The sequence below is a fragment of the Cololabis saira genome, chromosome 7, assembly GCF_033807715.1.
Source record: "Cololabis saira isolate AMF1-May2022 chromosome 7, fColSai1.1, whole genome shotgun sequence".
Classification (NCBI taxonomy): Eukaryota; Metazoa; Chordata; class Actinopteri; order Beloniformes; family Belonidae; genus Cololabis; species Cololabis saira.
In genome coordinates this window covers 43,099,052-43,119,906 of record NC_084593.1, presented here as the reverse complement: position 1 = coordinate 43,119,906, position 20,855 = coordinate 43,099,052, and the positions used below count along the sequence as shown (strand labels likewise).

The 20,855-nt window shown below is 44.4% G+C and overlaps 16 non-coding genes across 16 annotated transcripts; all 16 read left to right on the top strand.

Annotated features, from left to right (window-relative positions):
- Positions 1 to 5,420: 5,420 nt before the first annotated feature.
- Positions 5,421 to 5,502, top strand: trnal-uag (transfer RNA leucine (anticodon UAG)). Its single transcript has one exon. It is a non-coding gene; the product is annotated as a tRNA-Leu (tRNA).
- Positions 5,503 to 6,018: 516 nt separating this feature from the next.
- trnal-uag (transfer RNA leucine (anticodon UAG)) lies at positions 6,019 to 6,100 on the top strand. Its single transcript has one exon. It is a non-coding gene; the product is annotated as a tRNA-Leu (tRNA).
- Positions 6,101 to 6,617: 517 nt separating this feature from the next.
- On the top strand, positions 6,618 to 6,699 carry trnal-uag (transfer RNA leucine (anticodon UAG)). The gene has a single exon. It is a non-coding gene; the product is annotated as a tRNA-Leu (tRNA).
- A 525-nt stretch (positions 6,700 to 7,224) lies between these two features.
- trnal-uag (transfer RNA leucine (anticodon UAG)) lies at positions 7,225 to 7,306 on the top strand. Its single transcript has one exon. It is a non-coding gene; the product is annotated as a tRNA-Leu (tRNA).
- Positions 7,307 to 7,831: 525 nt separating this feature from the next.
- trnal-uag (transfer RNA leucine (anticodon UAG)) lies at positions 7,832 to 7,913 on the top strand. The gene has a single exon. It is a non-coding gene; the product is annotated as a tRNA-Leu (tRNA).
- Positions 7,914 to 8,439: 526 nt separating this feature from the next.
- trnal-uag (transfer RNA leucine (anticodon UAG)) lies at positions 8,440 to 8,521 on the top strand. The gene has a single exon. It is a non-coding gene; the product is annotated as a tRNA-Leu (tRNA).
- Positions 8,522 to 9,038: 517 nt separating this feature from the next.
- On the top strand, positions 9,039 to 9,120 carry trnal-uag (transfer RNA leucine (anticodon UAG)). The gene has a single exon. It is a non-coding gene; the product is annotated as a tRNA-Leu (tRNA).
- Positions 9,121 to 9,765: 645 nt separating this feature from the next.
- trnal-aag (transfer RNA leucine (anticodon AAG)) lies at positions 9,766 to 9,847 on the top strand. The gene has a single exon. It is a non-coding gene; the product is annotated as a tRNA-Leu (tRNA).
- A 917-nt stretch (positions 9,848 to 10,764) lies between these two features.
- On the top strand, positions 10,765 to 10,846 carry trnal-aag (transfer RNA leucine (anticodon AAG)). The gene has a single exon. It is a non-coding gene; the product is annotated as a tRNA-Leu (tRNA).
- A 518-nt stretch (positions 10,847 to 11,364) lies between these two features.
- trnal-uag (transfer RNA leucine (anticodon UAG)) lies at positions 11,365 to 11,446 on the top strand. Its single transcript has one exon. It is a non-coding gene; the product is annotated as a tRNA-Leu (tRNA).
- Positions 11,447 to 13,387: 1,941 nt separating this feature from the next.
- trnal-uag (transfer RNA leucine (anticodon UAG)) lies at positions 13,388 to 13,469 on the top strand. Its single transcript has one exon. It is a non-coding gene; the product is annotated as a tRNA-Leu (tRNA).
- A 917-nt stretch (positions 13,470 to 14,386) lies between these two features.
- On the top strand, positions 14,387 to 14,468 carry trnal-aag (transfer RNA leucine (anticodon AAG)). Its single transcript has one exon. It is a non-coding gene; the product is annotated as a tRNA-Leu (tRNA).
- Positions 14,469 to 14,986: 518 nt separating this feature from the next.
- Positions 14,987 to 15,068, top strand: trnal-uag (transfer RNA leucine (anticodon UAG)). The gene has a single exon. It is a non-coding gene; the product is annotated as a tRNA-Leu (tRNA).
- Positions 15,069 to 15,994: 926 nt separating this feature from the next.
- trnal-uag (transfer RNA leucine (anticodon UAG)) lies at positions 15,995 to 16,076 on the top strand. The gene has a single exon. It is a non-coding gene; the product is annotated as a tRNA-Leu (tRNA).
- Positions 16,077 to 16,609: 533 nt separating this feature from the next.
- Positions 16,610 to 16,691, top strand: trnal-uag (transfer RNA leucine (anticodon UAG)). Its single transcript has one exon. It is a non-coding gene; the product is annotated as a tRNA-Leu (tRNA).
- A 523-nt stretch (positions 16,692 to 17,214) lies between these two features.
- Positions 17,215 to 17,296, top strand: trnal-aag (transfer RNA leucine (anticodon AAG)). Its single transcript has one exon. It is a non-coding gene; the product is annotated as a tRNA-Leu (tRNA).
- The last annotated feature ends 3,559 nt before the right edge of the window (positions 17,297 to 20,855 follow it).

Here is a 20,855-nt window from a genome sequence, read left to right as displayed (position 1 = left end):
CACTAGCTATCGGCTTCTATGACCAATCGGAATGTGGGAGTACTAGCCCTTGACTAGTGAATCAAAGTTAACCGTAAATGACGATGGTAAACATACTCGATAGACAAAGATAGCACAGATGCTAAACGACACTCTACCATTGTGCGAAACCATGAATGTGTCACCACATTAATTTAAATTTAAAGGAAATTAATCCTTCTGTTAAATTTTGCAGATTGAAGATGATTCCCCGGTAATATATGTTAGACATTCTATTTTTCATGTATTGTGGAGTAAAAGTAAAAATTAATAAGTGGTACCTTTGAGGCTGGAACTGTTGCCATTCGGGTGGTCTCAGGTGTGGAGTTTCGCTCACTCTCCAGATGGAACTTGGACTGCACATGAACCACTCCGTGTCTCCATTGCTCTTCCTGTCACATCCACTCCAGCTCCATACCTGCATCCATAGACATATATAAAGGCTAGATGACTCGCCCGCGCTGCTGCCAATGCAGAGCAACGTCGTTCACCGGCGGCCATCTTGCCACAGGAGAGCTCGCTCAGAATAACATTGTGTTTAATGGTGCCTGTACTGCTTAAACAACCTTAACTTGCTCAATTCTCAACAGATTTTCAAACAGTTTGCTTTGTTATGACGTCAGAGATGTAGTTATGACACTGCATAGTTGTGAATAATTATAAACATTGAAAAACCTACTTTTATTTGAAAATAACAAGAAATAGCTATGACATGGTATTTATATTAAATGAATATTTCTATAGTATTCTTAGTAATATTTATATTTACATTATAACATATTATTACCTTATAACATGTATATATATATATATATATATATATATATATATATATATATATATATATATATATATATATATATATATATATATATATATATGCTATAACAATCGCATCGGTTTGGATTTGGATTGTATTTTATTGTGTTGTGAACGCCAGTGTATTTTCATTAGCCGTCGTATTTTCGATCCTTCTTGAAACTGCTCTGGTTTTTCAAAACATAATGCATATCATCGACTCATCAGAAAATAAAAGCTGCTGTCAGCTCAAAATGAAAAGACTGACTGATGACAGCAGGCTCTGCTTAAAACTCTAGACAGTAGCGTTCCGTCATTCCCGGTTCTTTTCTTTTTGGGCATCATAACCAGTGTTGGGACTAACACGTTATTTAGTAACGCGCTACAGTAACGCCGTTAGTTTTGGTGGTAATTAATACTCTAACCCATTATTTTTTAAATTCACTAACTCAATTACCAAACGGTGCGTTACTCCCTTATTTCTGGCTACAGTGAAGCTTTTTTTCCCCACACGTGGAGACCAGAGGAAATGTAGTGGGCGAGTGTGTGCGTTCAGAAGCATGACAGTCATGGTGAGCCAAGAGAGCAAGGCGAGTTTCGCAACGTGGAGATATTGTCATTACAGTAATCCCTGGTTTTTCGCGGGGGTTACGTTCCAAAAAGAACCTGTGATAAGTGAAATCCACGAAGTAGCAACTTTTTTTTTTTTTTTTTTTTACAATTATTATACAAGGCTTCAAATTGCGGAGATCAGCACCGCCTCGCACGTATTTCACTGCACCGCTGCATCCCGATTCGCTCTGTAGCATCTTTTTCTTCTGAAGCCCGTGTTGTAGGTGTGTTTTTTCGAGAGAAGAAAATAGTTATGGGTCATTTTGGTTGCTCTTTTTTCTTCTGGACAAAAAGATTCTTATAAACCAACATGCCACCATGGATTCTATCTGAGACTGTAATGAACGATTCATCAAAGAGTCCTGTTCTTCAGCTGCTGCTGAAGCTCATTGGCCGTTCTCAGCTTGTTGCTAAGCAACCAACGTTATTGACACAGGAAGTGAAGAAGCGGGGAGACTGTTTAGCCAATCAGAATGCAGAACACGATGCAAGTTTGTATTATTCTCCATACAGTACCTGCTGAAATGAAGGCTAGAGGGGCATTAATGGGAGCATTTTAAATGTTTTTTTTTTTAAGTAACTAAAAGTTACTTTTCATAGTAACTCATTACATTTTGGTCTAAGTAACTGAGTTACTAACTGAGTTACTTTTTAATGAAGTAACTAGCAACGGTAACTGGTTACTATTTTTCAGTAACTAGCCGAACACTGATCATCACGGACTGGTGCCTGCAGTTATGGCAGTGGTCCTCACTCCTGGTCCTCCAGAGCTGCTGTCCTGCATGATTTTGATGTCTCCCTGCATCAACACACCTGATTCTAATTAGTGGTCATCACCAATCTTTCCTCTGGGTCTGCACAGTTCTGTTGGTGACACAGTCATCTGTATCAGGGTTTACTGGAGCAGGGAAACATCAAAAACATGCAGGACAGCGGCTCTCCAGGACCAGGAGTGAGGACCACTGAGTTATGGGGACGTATTACGCCTCACGCATGTGCACAACGTACGCTCCAGTCGGCGTCAGGTTGGTGTGTTCGGGAGTATTTTTTTCTCTGAGCCTGCTTTCAGTCCAACTGCTTTTCTGCCAACGGCCGGCCGTCGGGTTGGTGTGTCCCGGCCTTTATTCAGCTGCTCGGTCTGCTGGTAAGGCTGTTTTACATGCCACACAGTCCCACATTAAACATAAAGGGGACAGAGCTTTTAGAGTTGCTGCTCCAGGTCTGTGGACCCATTGACTCCTCTTCATTAAAAGCATTCACCGCATCTCTGGCTTCATATCTAATCAAAAGACCCACCTTTAGGCAAATCATTTAAACAGCTTTTTTTTTTTTTTTTTTTTTAAATAAATGTGCTTTACAAACAGAATATACTTATTTATATGCCTAGTGTTCAGTTTTTTTTGGCATACTTATTTACGTAAATGTAATAGAGTGAGTAATAGAGTAATAAATCTTGCTGAGAAGATGAGATATTAAGTGAATATTTCCATGTAGACTGAGGTCATGGCTGAAAATACGTTTTCATTTTTGGAGAACAGAGAATTTAAAGCTGCCTTGACCTCATCAGAAATAGTATCTTAAGTAGTTTATATTCTCTTCTAGCCGATTAAAGAGAAAAGACAGCCTTTGCTATATCACGCCCTTGTATTCCTCTTAGTTCATGTTCCCTGACATGTTCACTACCAGCTCATAAAGAAGGAGGGATACGCATCGAATAAAATTATCTTCATTGATTTCACGGTAGCTCGGTCAGTAGATTAATTTCCATATTATGCTTTACAAATATTTCCACTAGTGTGCCTCTGCACACAACACAACCCTTCAGCACATTGCATCGCTTGAGACCTTAATGAGTACTAATTAATGAGGGTGGATAAAGCAATGCCTCTTCAATTAAATGATACTACTTCTACTACTGACTGCCTCAGACATACAGAGTGACTGTTTATCTCAGAAGCATTTACGTTGCAATTAGCTTCAGAATGTCGTCTCAGCTTCATGAAGAATGTCACATGACACTGATTACAGTGTCTCGGCTCTGAGCTGATCCAGCGCAGAATAAACCCTTAAAGACTGTGCCTCGTTAATTTTAAATATCCTGTTGCATGTGCATTTGAGCTTCCTGCACAGGTGCAAATCAGATTCTTTCAATCTTGGCGAGGTAATGCACCCTAAGGGGAATTACAATTTGAAAGTGTCCTGCTGATAAAGTTAGAGCATTTTCACCTGTGCTGCTCAGTATTCTGTGTGGCACAGCACACAGGGGTGGACATAAAGGTGGAAAAGTTAATTAAAACTCCTATTTTTCCAAACCTAAGCACATTTTGTTTTAGTAATATTGTTTCCTGTGAAAAGATTTTATCATTCAATGAACACAAACAAGACTTAGAGTTGTATTAAAAGCCGTTGTAGACAGAAATAATGGGAAAAAGCGCAAGTGCCCATGCTGTGTAATGTATTGCAGCACAACGGAAAGATACTCAAACATCATAGCTTTTGTTTTCGTCACATAAAACATTTTCTAGCTGATTTGTTTCGAAAAACAAACTCCCATTCTGCAATGCATTTCTGCATGTGAGGCGCCCCGCTCACATCCTTAATGTAACTGCTGTTTGGTCTTACATTTTTCCAGCTTTTAAAAGCTCAGAGTTTAAATTTTACACCATGTTGTCCAAGCTAATAACATCTCCAAGTGCACAGCAGGCAACCAACTCTGTTAATTGAGCTCTGCTGTTGTCCTGTTTTTTGCTGACAGACTACATAATTAAACCTTATAGCCTATGCTGGGTTCTTTTTTGAACTGTGTTGCTTATCAGTAGCTTCTAGCTTAGTTGTTCAAAATGGGGAGTGATTGTTGCTCGGGGTGTGGGCAGTAAACCTGCCATGAAAAAACAAAAACTGGTGGATTTGGAGTAAGCAGATAAAGAGACATGCTTCACAACTGCAGTTTTCTGTGTTCTACATTTGGCCTTGACTGACAGGTACGTGGGGATGCCTAAACCTAGCAACATATCTAACATGACCCAAACCTCTGCACTTCCTGCACTTCAGGGGCCGTAACAGGACCCCCCCCTCCGATGGGAGCCACCTGGCGACCAGGACGGCGCGTCGGGATGGGCCCGAGTCTCGCAGGAGCCCTGGATCCATGATGAGAGCCCGGGAGACCCAGCTGCGCTCCTCGGGTCCGTACCCCTCCCAGTCGACCAAGTACTGGTAGCCACGTCTCCGGCGCCGCACTCGCAGAAGCCCCTGCCCATTGTGGATGCCCGTCGACCATCTGTGGTGGGGGAGGAGCAGGGAGAGGCGGTAACACAGTAGACTCAGAGCATGGTTTTACCTTGGAGACGTGGAAGACTGGGTGAATCCGCCGCATAGAGGAGGGTAGACGGAGGCGTACAGCAGCTGGTTTGATGATGTCCACAATAGGGTAGAGACCCAGGAACCGAGGTGCCAGCTTCTTGGACAGGGAAATTAACTAGAAAGAAAAAGCAGCTTTTTTCCATCCATAAGTGGTAGTGTGGCCGAGAGGTCTAAGGCGCTGGATTAAGGCTCCAGTCTCGGAAGAGGCGTGGGTTCTGAAAACTATGTACCGTATACGCTGTCTTTTCTTAACTTGTGTGATCGGCATAGTCCACTGCAGCTCTGAGCTCAAACATTCCACCATCCTCAACCTCCCAATAACTTGGATTACAGGCGTGTGCCAATACACACGACAGGTACGTTTCACACTCATCTGTCTTTTGACCTGAGTTTGACACATGTCCAAACGAAGCAGACTAGTATGAGAAACAATCTCTGATCCATTTAAAGTGGATCAAATGTCTATGTTCTGATAGCAGTCTGAGATTCAAGATGGGAACCATTTTGAGTTAATGCACAAACCTCTGAATGGATGGAGACTTGAGATCACCTTTGTTGTGAATTGACAGAAAACGGCAAAAATTCAGGGAAATTAACTGGAAAGAAAAAGCAGCTTTTTTCCATCCATAAGTGGTAGTGTGGCCGAGTGGTCTAAGGCGCTGGATTTAGGCTCCAGTCTCGGAAGAGGCGTGGGTTCAAATCCCACCACTGCCATCAAGGCTTCAAAGATATGTTGATGCCTACATGTTACATCAAATACTAAACCTTCTTTGTGATGATTCTTGGTTTGGTAAAAACAACAAACATTGACTGTTACAGGAAACTATGGATATGCTGTCTTTTCTTAACTTGTGCGATCGGCATAGTCCACTGCAGCTCTGAGCTCAAACAATCCACCAGCCTCAACCTTCCAATAACTTGGATTACAGGCGTGCGCCAATGCACACGGCAGGAACGTTTCACACTCATCTGTCTTTGAGATGAGTTTGACACATGTCCAAACGAAGCAGACTATGATAAAAAAACAATCTCTGGTCCATTTAAAGTGGATCAACTGTCTATGTTCTGCTAGCAGGTCTGAGATTCAAGATGGGAACCATTTTGAGTTAATGCACAAGCCTCTGAATGGATGGAAACTTGAGATCACCTTTGTTGTGAATTGATATGAAAACGGCAAAAATACAGGGAAATTAACAGGAAAGAAAAAGCAGCTTTTTTCCATCCATAAGTGGTAGTGTGGCCGAGAGGTCTAAGGCGCTGGATTTAGGCTCCAGTCTCGTACGAGGCGTGGGTTCAAATCCCACCACTGCCATCAAGGCTTCAAAGATATGTTGATGACTACATGTTACATCAAATACTAAACCTTCTTTGTGATGATTCTTGGTTTGGTAAAAACATTGACTGTTACAGGAATCTTTCTGAAACTATGGATATGCTGTCTTTTCTTAACTTTCGCGATCGGCATAGTCCACTGCAGCTCTGAGCTCAAACAATCCACCAGCCTCAACCTTCCAATAACTTGGATTACAGGCGTGCGCCAATGCACACGGCAGGAACGTTTCACACTCATCTGTCTTTTGACATGAGTTTGACACATGTCCAAACGAAGCAGACTATGATAAGAAACAATCTCTGGTCCATTTAAAGTGGATCAAATGTCTATGTTCTGATAGCAGTCTGAGATTCAAGATGGGAACCATTTTGAGTTAATGCACAAGCCTCTGAATTGATGGAGACTTGAGATCACCTTTGTTTTGAATTGACAGAAAACGGCTAAAATTCAGGGAAATTAACTGGAAAGAAAAAGCAGCTTTTTTCCATCCATAAGTGGTAGTGTGGCCGAGAGGTCTAAGGCGCTGGATTTAGGCTCCAGTCTCGGAAGAGGCGTGGGTTCAAATCCCACCACTGCCATCAAGGCTTCAAAGATATGTTGATGCCTACATGTTACATCAAATACTAAACCTTCTTTGTGATGATTCTTGGTTTGGTAAAAACAACAAACATTGACTGTTACAGGAATCTTTCGGAAACTATGGATATGCTGTCTTTTCTTAACTTGTCCGATCGGCATAGTCCACTGCAGCTCTGAGCTCAAACAATCCACCAGCCTCAACCTTCCAATAACTTGGATTACAGGCGTGCGCCAATGCACACGGCAGGAACGTTTCACACTCATCTGTCTTTTGACAAAAGTTTGACACATGTCCAAACGAAGCAGACTATGATAAGAAACAATCTCTGGTCCATTTAAAGTGGATCAAATGTCTATGTTCTGATAGCAGTCTGAGTTTCAAGATGGGAACCATTTTGAGTTAATGCACAAACCTCTGAATGGATGGAGACTTGAGATCACCTTTGTTGTGAATTGACATGAAAACGGGAGAGATACAGGGAAATTTACTTGAAAGAAAAAGCTGCTTTTTTCCATCGATAAGTGGTAGTGTAGCCGAGTGGTCTAAGGCGCTGGATTTAGGCTCCAGTCTCGGAAGAGGCGTGCGTTCAAATCCCACCACTGCCATCAAGGCTTCAAAGATATGTTGATGCCTACATGTTACATCAAATACTAAACCTTCTTTGTGATGATTCTTGGTTTGGTAAAAACAACAAACATTGACTGTTACAGGAATCTTTCGGAAACTATGGATATGCTCTCTTTTCTTAACTTGTCCGATCGGCATAGTCCACTGCAGCTCTGAGCTCAAACAATCCACCAGCCTCAACCTCCCAATAATTTGGATAACAGGAGTGCGTCAATACACACGACAGGTACGTTTCACATTCATCTGTCTTTTGAGATGAGTTTGACACATGTCCAAACAAAGCAGACTAGTATAAGAAACAATCTCTGGTCCATTTAACGTCGATTAAATGTCTATGTTCTGATAGCAGTCTGAGATTCAAGATGGGAACCATTTTGAGTTAATGCACAAACCTCTGAATGGATGGAGACTTGAGATCATCTTTGTTGTGAATTGACATGAAAACGGGAAAGATACAGGGAAATTTACTGGAAAGAAAAAGCTTCTTTTTTCCATCGATAAGTGGTAGTGTGGCCGAGTGGTCTAAGGCGCTGGATTTAGGCTCCAGTCTCGTAAGAGGCGTGGGTTCAAATCCCACCACTGCCATCAAGGCTTCAAAGATATGTTGATGCATACATGTTACATCAAATACTAAACCTTCTTTGTGATGATTCTTGGTTTGGTAAAAACAACAAACATTGACTGTTACAGGAATCTTTCTGAAACTATGGATATGCTGTCTTTTCTTAACTTTCGCGGTCGGCATAGTCCACTGCAGCTCTGAGCTCAAACAATCCACCAGCCTCAACCTTCCAATAACTTGGATTACAGGCGTGCGCCAATGCACACGGCAGGAATGTTTCACACTCATCTGTCTTTTGACATAAGTTTGACACATGTCCAAACGAAGCAGACTATGATAAGAAACAATCTCTGGTCCATTTAAAGTGGATCAACTGTCTATGTTCTGCTAGCAGGTCTGAGATTCAAGATGGGAACCATTTTGAGTTAATGCACAAGCCTCTGAATGGATGGAAACTTGAGATCACCTTTGTTGTGAATTGATATGAAAACGGCAAAAATACAGGGAAATTAACAGGAAAGAAAAAGCAGCTTTTTTCCATCCATAAGTGGTAGTGTGGCCGAGAGGTCTAAGGCGCTGGATTTAGGCTCCAGTCTCGTACGAGGCGTGGGTTCAAATCCCACCACTGCCATCAAGGCTTCAAAGATATGTTGATGACTACATGTTACATCAAATACTAAACCTTCTTTGTGATGATTCTTGGTTTGGTAAAAACATTGACTGTTACAGGAATCTTTCTGAAACTATGGATATGCTGTCTTTCCTTAACTTTCGCGATCGGCATAGTCCACTGCAGCTCTGAGCTCAAACAATCCACCAGCCTCAACCTTCCAATAACTTGGATTACAGGCGTGCGCCAATGCACACGGCAGGAACGTTTCACACTCATCTGTCTTTTGACATGAGTTTGACACATGTCCAGACGAAGCAGACTATGATAAGAAACAATCTCTGGTCCATTTAAAGTGGATCAAATGTCTATGTTCTGATAGCAGTCTGAGATTCAAGATGGGAACCATTTTGAGTTAATGCACAAGCCTCTGAATTGATGGAGACTTGAGATCACCTTTGTTGTGAATTGACAGAAAACGGCAAATATTCAGGGAAATTAACTGGAAAGAAAAAGCAGCTTTTTTCCATCCATAAGTGGTAGTGTGGCCGAGAGGTCTAAGGCGCTGGATTTAGGCTCCAGTCTCGGAAGAGGCGTGGGTTCAAATCCCACCACTGCCATCAAGGCTTCAAAGATATGTTGATGCCTACATGTTACATCAAATACTAAACCTTCTTTGTGATGATTCTTGGTTTGGTAAAAACAACAAACATTGGCCCGGTTTCCCAGATCAGTTAAGTAGTTCTTAACAGCGAAAGACTTCTTTCACAGGCTCCTTAAGATGGTTTGAAAGAAGTCTTTCGCTGTTAAGAGCTACTTAACTGATCTGGGAAACCGGGCCATTGACTGTTACAGGAAACTATGGATATGCTGTCTTTTCTTAACTTGTCCGATCGGCATAGTCCACTGCAGCTCTGAGCTCAAAAAATCCACCATCCTCAACCTCCCAATAATTTGGATAACAGGAGTGCGTCAATACACACGACAGGTACGTTTCACATTCATCTGTCTTTTGAGATGAATTTGACACATGTCCAAACAAAGCAGACTAGTATAAAAAACAATCTCTGGTCCATTTAACGTCGATTAAATGTCTATGTTCTGATAGCAGTCTGAGATTCAAGATGGGGACCATTTTGAGTTAATGCACAAACCTCTGAATGGATGGAGACTTGAGATCACCTTTGTTGTGAATTGACATGAAAACGGCAAAAATTCAGGGAAATTTACTGGAAAGAAAAAGCTTCTTTTTTACATCGATAAGTGGTAGTGTGGCCGAGCGGTCTAAGGCGCTGGATTAAGGCTCCAGTCTCGGAAGAGGCGTGGGTTCAAATCCCACCACTGCCATCAAGGCTTCAAAGATATGTTGATGCCTACATGTTACATCAATTCTTTGTGATGATTCTTGGTTTGGTAAAAAAAAAAAACATTGACTGTTACAGGAATCTTTCGGAAACTTCGGATATGCTGTCTTTTCTTAACTTGTCCGATCGGCATTGTCCACTGCAGCTCAGAGCTCTTGAGCTTAAAAAATCCACCATCCTCAACCTCCCAATAATTTGGATAACAGGAGTGCGTCAATACACACGACAGGTACGTTTCACACTCATCTGTCTTTTGAGATGAGTTTGACACATGTCCAAACAAAGCAGACTAGTATAAGAAACAATCTCTGGTCCATTTAACGTCGATTAAATGTCTATGTTCTGATAGCAGTCTGAGATTCAAGATGGGAACCATTTTGAGTTAATGCACAAACCTCTGAATGGATGGAGACTTGAGATCACCTTTGTTGTGAATTGGTTTGGTAAAAACAACAAACATTGACTGTTACAGGAATCTTTCGGAAACTATGGATATGCTGTCTTTTCTTAACTTGTCCGATCGGCATTGTCCACTGCAGCTCAGAGCTCTTGAGCTCAAAAAATCCACCATCCTCAACCTCCCAATAATTTGGATAACAGGAGTGCGTCAATACACACGACAGGTACATTTCACATTCATCTGTCTTTTGAGATGAGTTTGACACATGTCCAAACAAAGCAGACTAGTATAAGAAACAATCTCTGGTCCATTTAACGTGGATTAAATGTCTATGTTCTGATAGCAGTCTGAGATTCAAGATGGGAACCATTTTGAGTTAATGCACAAACCTATGAGTCGATGGAGACTTGAGATCACCTTTGTTGTGAATTGACATGAAAACGGGAAAGATACAGGGAAATTTACTGGAAAGAAAAAGCTTCTTTTTTCCATCAATAAGTGGTAGTGTGGCCGAGCGGTCTAAGGCGCTGGATTAAGGCTCCAGTCTCGGAAGAGGCGTGGGTTCAAATCCCACCACTGCCACCAAGGCTTCAAAGATATGTTGATGCCTACATGTTAGATCAAATACTAAACCTTCTTCGTGATGATTCTTGGTTTGGTAAAAACATTGACTGTTACAGGAATCTTTCTGAAACTATGGATATGCTGTCTTTTCTTAACTTTCGCGATCGGCATAGTCCACTGCAGCTCTGAGCTCAAACAATCCACCAGCCTCAACCTTCCAATAACTTGGATTACAGGCGTGCGCCAATGCACACGGCAGGAACGTTTCACACTCATCTGTCTTTTGACATAAGTTTGACACCTGTCCAAACGAAGCAGACTATGATAAGAAACAATCTCTGGTCCATTTAAAGTGGATCAAATGTCTATGTTCTGATAGCAGTCTGAGATTCAAGATGGGAACCATTTTGAGTTAATGCACAAGCCTCTGAATTGATGGAGACTTGAGATCACCTTTGTTGTGAATTGACATGAAAACGGGAAAGATACAGGGAAATTTACTTGAAAGAAAAAGCTGCTTTTTTCCATCGATAAGTGGTAGTGTGGCCGAGTGGTCTAAGGCGCTGGATTTAGGCTCCAGTCTCGGAAGAGGCGTGGGTTCAAATCCCACCACTGCCATCAAGGCTTCAAAGATATGTTGATACCTACATGTTACATCAAATACTAAACCTTCTTTGTGATGATTCTTGGTTTGGTAAAAACAACAAATATTGGCCGGGTTTCCCAGATCCAACCTCTCTTAAGGATTTAAGAGAGGTTCAAAGAAGGTTTGAACTAAGAGAGAACCCTAAGATACGGGTGTTTCCCAGATGACTTCTTAACACCGTCCTTTAGTTTCGCTCTTTCAGAAGCTCTTTGGAGCAGCTGTCTGGTTCTGAAACCAAATCAATCGATGCCAGGCAAATCGATCACCGATCACTATCAGCGCATTTTTACACGCAGCACTGCTACCTAACGCACTAATTCCCTGCTGCCTGTGCGTTATAATGAAAAATTAAGATGATAAATATAATTCAATGACCCTTTTTCATCCAGACGGTGCGTTACTCCGTTATTTCTGGCTACAGTGAGGCTTTTTTCCCCACACGCAGAGACCGGGAGGAAACGGGGTGGGCGGATGTGTGCGTTCAAAAACATGAGCCAAGAGAAGGCGAGTTTCGCAAATCGCAACGTGGAATTACAGCAATCCCTGGTTTTTCATAGGGGTTATGTTCCAAAAAGAACCCGTGAAAAGTGAAATTCTTTTTACAATTATAGAGGGCTTCAGATTGCAGAGATCATCCCCGCCACGCACGTATTCCACTGCGCTTCTGAGACGCTGCATCCCGACTCGCGTCTTTTTCTCCTAAACCCCGCGGTGCAGCTGTGAAGAAAATAGTTATGGGTTGTTGTCTTCGCTCTTTTTTCTTCTGGGCAAAAAGATTCTTTAATATAAACCGACACCATTGATTATATTTGAGACTGTAATGAACGATTCATCAAAGGATCCCTGCTTCCCTGTCATCACACAGGTGTAGGTGCGCTCGGGCTCGGGCAGGAGGATCGGTGTCGGTGTCTGGACAGCCCGGTCCGACTGCACGTCCAGGGGACTGAAGTGCTGACGCACGAATGCGTTCATAAAAACAGTTCTGCTTCGCGCACGGCGACGCGGTTGATTTGCAGCGAGAACATGCTGTATAGCAGCCAAATTATCAAATAAATGATATTCATGATGATCGTTTTATTTGTGCGTAATGCATAAAGCATATACAGGAACACACTTGTTATTCCTTATTTTTCTTCTTTTTTTTCTCCCCTTTGCTGTCACCAATAAATGCTAAACAATATAATTCTAAAGTATAAAATAGATCAAAATTTGTGCGGGGTGCATTGTTTTAATATCTCATTACTTGGTGTGATATTGATTTGCCTGACGCGGCTGGATCTGTGAGTCTTTGTTCACTAAGATGGTTGTAAAGACTGGGTCAGCAGCATCTTTCATTTCCTTCTTAATGAAAGAGATACTTAAGCTAAGAGCAACTCTGGGAAACGCGATTTTCTTTCACAGGCTCCTTAAGAAGGTTTGAAAGAAGTCTTTCGCTGTTAAGAACTACTTAACTGATCTGGGAAACCCGGCCATTGACTGTTACAGGAATCTTTCGGAAACTATGGATATGCTGTCGTTTCTTAACTTGTCCGATCGGCATTGTCCACTGCAGCTCAGAGCTCTTGAGCTCAAAAAATCAACCATCCTCAACCTCCCAATAATTTGGATAACAGGAGTGCGTCAATACACACGAAAGGTACGTTTCACATTCATCTGTCTTTTGAGATGAGTTTGACACATGTCCAAACAAAGCAGACTAGTATAAGAAACAATCTCTGGTCCATTTAACGTCGATTAAATGTCTATGTTCTGATAGCAGTCTGAGATTCAAGATGGGGACCATTTTGAGTTAATGCACAAACCTCTGAATGGATGGAGACTTGAGATCACCTTTGTTGTGAATTGACATGAAAACGGCAAAAATTCAGGGAAATTAACTGGAAAGAAAAAGCAGCTTTTTTCCATCAATAAGTGGTAGTGTGGCCAAGAGGTCGAAGGCGCTGGATTTAGGCTCCAGTCTCGGAAGAGGCGTGGGTTCAAATCCCACCACTGCCATCAAGGCTTCAAAGATATGTTGATGCCTACATGTTACATCAATTCTTTGTGATGATTCTTGGTTTGGTAAAAACAACAAACATTGACTGTTACAGGAATCTTTCGGAAACTTCGGATATGCTGTCTTTTCTTAACTTGTCCGATCGGCATTGTCCACTGCAGCTCAGAGCTCTTGAGCTCAAAAAATCCACCATCCTCAACCTCCCAATAATTTGGATAACAGGAGTGCGTCAATACACACGACAGGTACGTTTCACACTCATCTGTCTTTTGAGATGAGTTTGACACATGTCCAAACAAAGCAGACTAGTATAAGAAACAATCTCTGGTCCATTTAACGTCGATTAAATGTCTATGTTCTGATAGCAGTCTGAGATTCAAGATGGGAACCATTTTGAGTTAATGCACAAACCTCTGAATGGATGGAGACTTGAGATCACCTTTGTTGTGAATTGGTTTGGTAAAAACAACAAACATTGACTGTTACAGGAATCTTTCGGAAACTATGGATATGCTGTCTTTTCTTAACTTGTCCGATCGGCATTGTCCACTGCAGCTCAGAGCTCTTGAGCTCAAAAAATCCACCATCCTCAACCTCCCAATAATTTGGATAACAGGAGTGCGTCAATACACACGACAGGTACATTTCACATTCATCTGTCTTTTGAGATGAGTTTGACACATGTCCAAACAAAGCAGACTAGTATAAGAAACAATCTCTGGTCCATTTAACGTGGATTAAATGTCTATGTTCTGATAGCAGTCTGAGATTCAAGATGGGAACCATTTTGAGTTAATGCACAAACCTATGAGTCGATGGAGACTTGAGATCACCTTTGTTGTGAATTGACATGAAAACGGGAAAGATACAGGGGAATTTACTGGAAAGAAAAAGCTTCTTTTTTCCATCAATAAGTGGTAGTGTGGCCGAGCGGTCTAAGGCGCTGGATTAAGGCTCCAGTCTCGGAAGAGGCGTGGGTTCAAATCCCACCACTGCCACCAAGGCTTCAAAGATATGTTGATGCCTACATGTTAGATCAAATACTAAACCTTCTTCGTGATGATTCTTGGTTTGGTAAAAACATTGACTGTTACAGGAATCTTTCTGAAACTATGGATATGCTGTCTTTTCTTAACTTTCGCGATCGGCATAGTCCACTGCAGCTCTGAGCTCAAACAATCCACCAGCCTCAACCTTCCAATAACTTGGATTACAGGCGTGCGCCAATGCACACGGCAGGAACGTTTCACACTCATCTGTCTTTTGACATAAGTTTGACACCTGTCCAAACGAAGCAGACTATGATAAGAAACAATCTCTGGTCCATTTAAAGTGGATCAAATGTCTATGTTCTGATAGCAGTCTGAGATTCAAGATGGGAACCATTTTGAGTTAATGCACAAGCCTCTGAATTGATGGAGACTTGAGATCACCTTTGTTGTGAATTGACATGAAAACGGGAAAGATACAGGGAAATTTACTTGAAAGAAAAAGCTGCTTTTTTCCATCGATAAGTGGTAGTGTGGCCGAGTGGTCTAAGGTGCTGGATTTAGGCTCCAGTCTCGGAAGAGGCGTGGGTTCAAATCCCACCACTGCCATCAAGGCTTCAAAGATATGTTGATGCCTACATGTTACATCAAATACTAAACCTTCTTTGTGATGATCATTGGTTTGGTAAAAACAACAAATATTGACTGTTAAAGGAATCTTTCGGAAACTATGGATATGCTGTCTTTTCTTAACTTGTCCGATCGGCATTGTCCACTGCAGCTCAGAGCTCTTGAGCTCAAAAAATCAACCATCCTCAACCTCCCAATAATTTGGATAACAGGAGTGCGTCAATACACACGAAAGGTACGTTTCACATTCATCTGTCTTTTGAGATGAGTTTGACACATGTCCAAACAAAGCAGACTAGTATAAGAAACAATCTCTGGTCCATTTAACGTCGATTAAATGTCTATGTTCTGATAGCAGTCTGAGATTCAAGATGGGAACCATTTTGAGTTAATGCACAAACCTCTGAATGGATGGAGACTTGAGATCACCTTTGTTGTGAATTGGTTTGGTAAAAACAACAAACATTGACTGTTACAGGAATCTTTCGGAAACTATGGATATGCTGTCTTTTCTTAACTTGTCCGATCGGCATTGTCCACTGCAGCTCAGAGCTCTTGAGCTCAAAAAATCCACCATCCTCAACCTCCCAATAATTTGGATAACAGGAGTGCGTCAATACACACGACAGGTACGTTTCACATTCATCTGTCTTTTGAGATGAGTTTGACACATGTCCAAACGAAGCAGACTAGTATAAGAAACAATCTCTGGTCCATTTAACGTGGATTAAATGTCTATGTTCTGATAGCAGTCTGAGATTCAAGATGGGAACCATTTTGAGTTAACGCACAAACCTCTGAATGGATGGAGACTTGAGATCACCTTTGTTGTGAATTGACATGAAAACGGCAAAAATTCAGGGAAATTAACTGGAAAGAAAAAGCATTTTTCTCCATCAATAAGTGGTAGTGTGGCCGAGAGGTCTAAGGCGCTGGATTTAGGCTCCAGTCTCGGAAGAGGCGTGGGTTCAAATCCCACCACTGCCATCAAGGCTTCAAACATTTGTTGATGCCTACATGTTACATCAAATACTAAACCTTCTTTGTGATGATCATTGGTTTGGTAAAAACAACAAATATTGACTGTTACAGGAATCTTTCGGAAACTATGGATATGCTGTCTTTTCTTAACTTGTCCGATCGGCATTGTCCACTGCAGCTCAGAGCTCTTGAGCTCAAAAAATCAACCATCCTCAACCTCCCAATAATTTGGATAACAGGAGTGCGTCAATACACACGAAAGGTACGTTTCACATTCATCTGTCTTTTGAGATGAGTTTGACACATGTCCAAACAAAGCAGACTAGTATAAGAAACAATCTCTGGTCCATTTAACGTCGATTAAATGTCTATGTTCTGATAGCAGTCTGAGATTCAAGATGGGGACCATTTTGAGTTAATGCACAAACCTCTGAATGGATGGAGACTTGAGATCACCTTTGTTGTGAATTGACATGAAAACGGCAAAAATTCAGGGAAATTAACTGGAAAGAAAAAGCAGCTTTTTTCCACCCATAAGTGGTAGTGTGGCCGAGAGGTCAAAGGTGCTGGATTTAGGCTCCAGTCTCGGAAGAGGCGTGGGTTCAAATCCCACCACTGCCATCAAGGCTTCAAAGATATGTTGTTGCCTACATGTTACATCAATTCTTTGTGATGATTCTTGGTTTGGTAAAAACAACAAACATTGACTGTTACAGGAATCTTTCGGAAACTTCGGATATGCTGTCTTTTCTTAACTTGTCCGATCGGCATTGTCCACTGCAGCTCAGAGCTCTTGAGCTCAAAAAATCCACCATCCTCAACCTCCCAATAATTTGGATAACAGGAGTGCGTCAATACACACGACAGGTACGTTTCACACTCATCTGTCTTTTGAGATGAGTTTGACACATGTCCAAACAAAGCAGACTAGTATAAGAAACAATCTCTGGTCCATTTAACGTCGATTAAATGTCTATGTTCTGATAGCAGTCTGAGATTCAAGATGGGAACCATTTTGAGTTAATGCACAAACCTATGAGTCGATGGAGACTTGAGATCACCTTTGTTGTGAATTGACATGAAAACGGGAAAGATACAGGGAAATTTACTGGAAAGAAAAAGCTTCTTTTTTCCATCGATAAGTGGTAGTGTGGCCGAGCGGTCTAAGGCGCTGGATTAAGGCTCCAGTCTCGTACGAGGCGTGGGTTCAAATCCCACCACTGCCATCGAGGCTTCAAAGATATGTTGATGCCTACATGTTACATCAAATACTAAACCTTCTTTGTGGTGATTCTTGGTTTGGTAAAAACATTGACTGTTACAGGAATCTTTCTGAAACTATGGATATGCTGTCTTTTCTTAACTTTCGCGGTCGGCATAGTCCACTGCAGCTCTGAGCTCAAACAATCCACCAGCCTCAACCTTCCAATAATTTGGATTACAGGCGTGCGCCAATGCACACTGCAGGAATGTTTCACACTCATCTGTCTTTTGACATGAGTTTGACACATGTCCAAACGAAGCAGACTATGATAAGAAACAATCTCTGGTCCATTTAAAGTGGATCAAATGTCTATGTTCTGATAGCAGTCTGAGATTCAAGATGGGAACCATTTTGAGTTAACGCACAAACCTCTGAATGGATGGAGACTTGAGATCACCTTTGTTGTGAATTGACATGAAAACGGCAAAAATTCAGGGAAATTAACTGGAAAGAAAAAGCATTTTTCTCCATCAATAAGTGGTAGTGTGGCCGAGAGGTCTAAGGCGCTGGATTTAGGCTCCAGTCTCGGAAGAGGCGTGGGTTCAAATCAAAGCAGACTAGTATAAGAAACAATCTCTGGTCCATTTAATGTGGATTAAATGCCTATGTTCTGATAGCAGTCTGAGATTCAAGATGGGAACCATTTTGAGTTAATGCACAAACCTATGAGTCGATGGAGACTTGAGATCGGAGGGTTACACGGTAACCCAGGTTCTCTGAGTGGAGAGACTGACTCTCCACTACAGATTAATTTCATTTATCTGTATGGGAACTGACCTCGAACGAGGCAGTCTCGTGGAATACCTCTTTAAGACACACGTACTGGTGGCCCTGCCTCCATGCCAATCACGGGGCTACATAAGCCCCCCGTGGGCAGTGCCACCCTGATTTAATTTTTGATTGACACGACGTTCAGAGCGGCTCTTGTGTGGAGAGTCAGTCTCTCCACTCAGAGAACCTGGGTTACCGTGTAACCCTCCGTTCTCTTTCGTGTTCGAGACTGACTCTCCACTACAGATTAATTTCATTTATCTGTATGGGAACGCTGTAAGACACACCGCGAAGAACGAGCAGACCAGCCGCCCCGCGGCAGCCAAAGCGGTTCAACCCCAAATGAGCCCGCCTATCGAAAAAACTCCGCCAGCAAAAGCCGTATAACTCTTGGCCTAGGCGCGAGACGCTACCTAGGCCCAGCTGACCCCGCCAGACGCAGAAGGCCAGTCAAACAAGACGTCACGGCCTAGGCGCAAGACGCAACCTAGGCCCAGCTGACCCCGCCAGACGCAGAAGGCCAGTCAAATAAGACGTCACGGCCTAGGCGCAAGACGCAACCTAGGCCCAGCTGACCCCGCCAGACGCAAAAGGTCAGTCAAATAAGACGTCACGGCCTAGGCGCAAGACGCAACCTAGGCCCAGCTGACCCCGCCAGGCGCAAAAGGTCAGTCAAATAAGACGTCACGGCCTAGGCGCAAGACGCAACCTAGGCCCAGCTGGCCCTGCCAGACGCAGGCCAGTCAATAAAGTAAAAATAGCCGGCCAGACGCACGGCTAGCCGAAAACCCAACATCACCCCGAGCCAAACCGAGGCGACCGGAGGCACGGTGAGAACGAGCTGTTCTACTGCGCAGCGCCCAGGACACGCTCCGCGAACGGAGTGCCGGCTGCCATATTCATGCAGTAGAACCTAGCAAATGTGGAGGGCGCAGACCAAGAGGCTGCCGCACAAACTTCGGACAACGAGGCACCCCGCCACAAAGCCCATGAGGTAGAGACGCCTCGCACCGAATGTGCGCGCACCCGGGTCGGGGCCGGCTTGCCCGCCTGCCTGTAAGCCTCCAGAATCGTCTCCACGACCCAATGAGACAGCCGGTCCTTCGAAACCGGCTGACCCCTACAGTTAGGCCGATAACAGACGAAGAGCTGGTCCGTCGCCCTGTAGGCCCGAGTCTGCTGAATGTAGGCCCTCAGGGCCCTGACAGGGCACAAGGACGTCTGCAATTCGGCGTCCCCACCCTGCAGGGGATTGAAGGGGCGCAGGACCAAGGACTGACTAGCCTGGGACTCCCACACCTTCGGTAGGAAAGCTGGGTTCGGCCGCAGCTCCACCCCAGCATCACCCGGCAGGAACCGGCAGCAGTCTTCATGGACCGACAAGGCATGGAGCTCTCCTATCCTCTTCGCAGACGCGATAGCCAGCAAGAAGGCCGTCTTGAAAGAGAGCCACTGAATCTCGACCGACTCCAGGGGCTCAAAAGGTGCGTGACGCAAGGCCGCCAGGACTAGTCCCAAATCCCAAGGAGGGGGGGGCGGTCTCGGCCCTCTAAGTGAGGGGCGACCCCGACGGGCGCCCCGAAGGAACCGGGCAATAAGGGCGCAACTGTCCCCCGACAGCTTGCGCGGCCCGACACGGGCTGCCTTTATGGCCGACACCATCCCCCTGAGAGTCGAAGGGGACCTACCCGCCTCCAACAGTCCCTGGAGGAACAGGAGGACGTCACCAGCCCCACAAGTCAGAGGATCTAACTGCCTCGCATCGCACCACGATCGGAACACTCCCCATCTGTATACGTATGCCCTCGTCGTAGAGAGAGCCCGGGCCCCCTCCATAGTGCCCACTACAGCCGGGGCCAACCCCATGGCTAGAAACTCGGCCCTTTCAGGGGCCAGGCCCAGAGCTTGAGACCCCGGGGAAAAGGATGAAAGAGAGTCCCGTGGGCTTGCGACAGGAGGTCCCGGCGCACCGGAAGCTCCCAGGGTTGACCCTGGAGAAGGGGCGCAATCGCCGAGAACCAGAACATCTGCGGCCAATAGGGAGCCACCAATATGAGGCTCACGCCCTCGACCCGGACTCTCTGAAGGACCGAGTGAAGGAGAACAAAGGGAGGGAAAGCGTAGAGGAGACCCCGGGGCCACTGATGCGCCATCGCGTCTGTGCCCAGCGGAGGGTCGTCCCTCCCCACGGAAAAGAACAGGGGACAGTGTGTTGTCGCCCTGGACGCAAACAGATCGGCCACTGCGGTACCGAACTGGTCCCAGATCTGTTGCACCACCTGGGGATGCAGTCTCCATTCCGTGGCGAGGGGGCCCCCCCGCGAGAGTCGGTCCGCAGCGACGTTCACGACCCCCGGCACGTGCATCGCCCTCAGGGACTTGAACCGTGGGTGAGCCCAGTCCCATAGTATCCGCGCCATCCTGCAGAGGCGAGGGGAGCCCAAGCCCCCCTGCCTGTTGACATACGCTGCTGCCACCGTGCTGTCTGTTCGCACCAGCACATGGCGGCCCGCCAGGACTGGCCCGAAGTGGAGAAGCGCCCGATATATCGCACGCAGCTCCAACACATTGATATGCTGGGCCAACCAATGACCCTGCCAGCGACCGCTGACGCCGCTGCCCTCGTGGACCGCACCCCAGCCGACCGGGGAGGCGTCCGAAGACACCACCTGGCGACGCACAACAGGGCCCAGTGTGTTGCCCCTTGTCAACGTGGCGGGCTGCTCCCACCAAAGGAGAGCCAGCCGCAT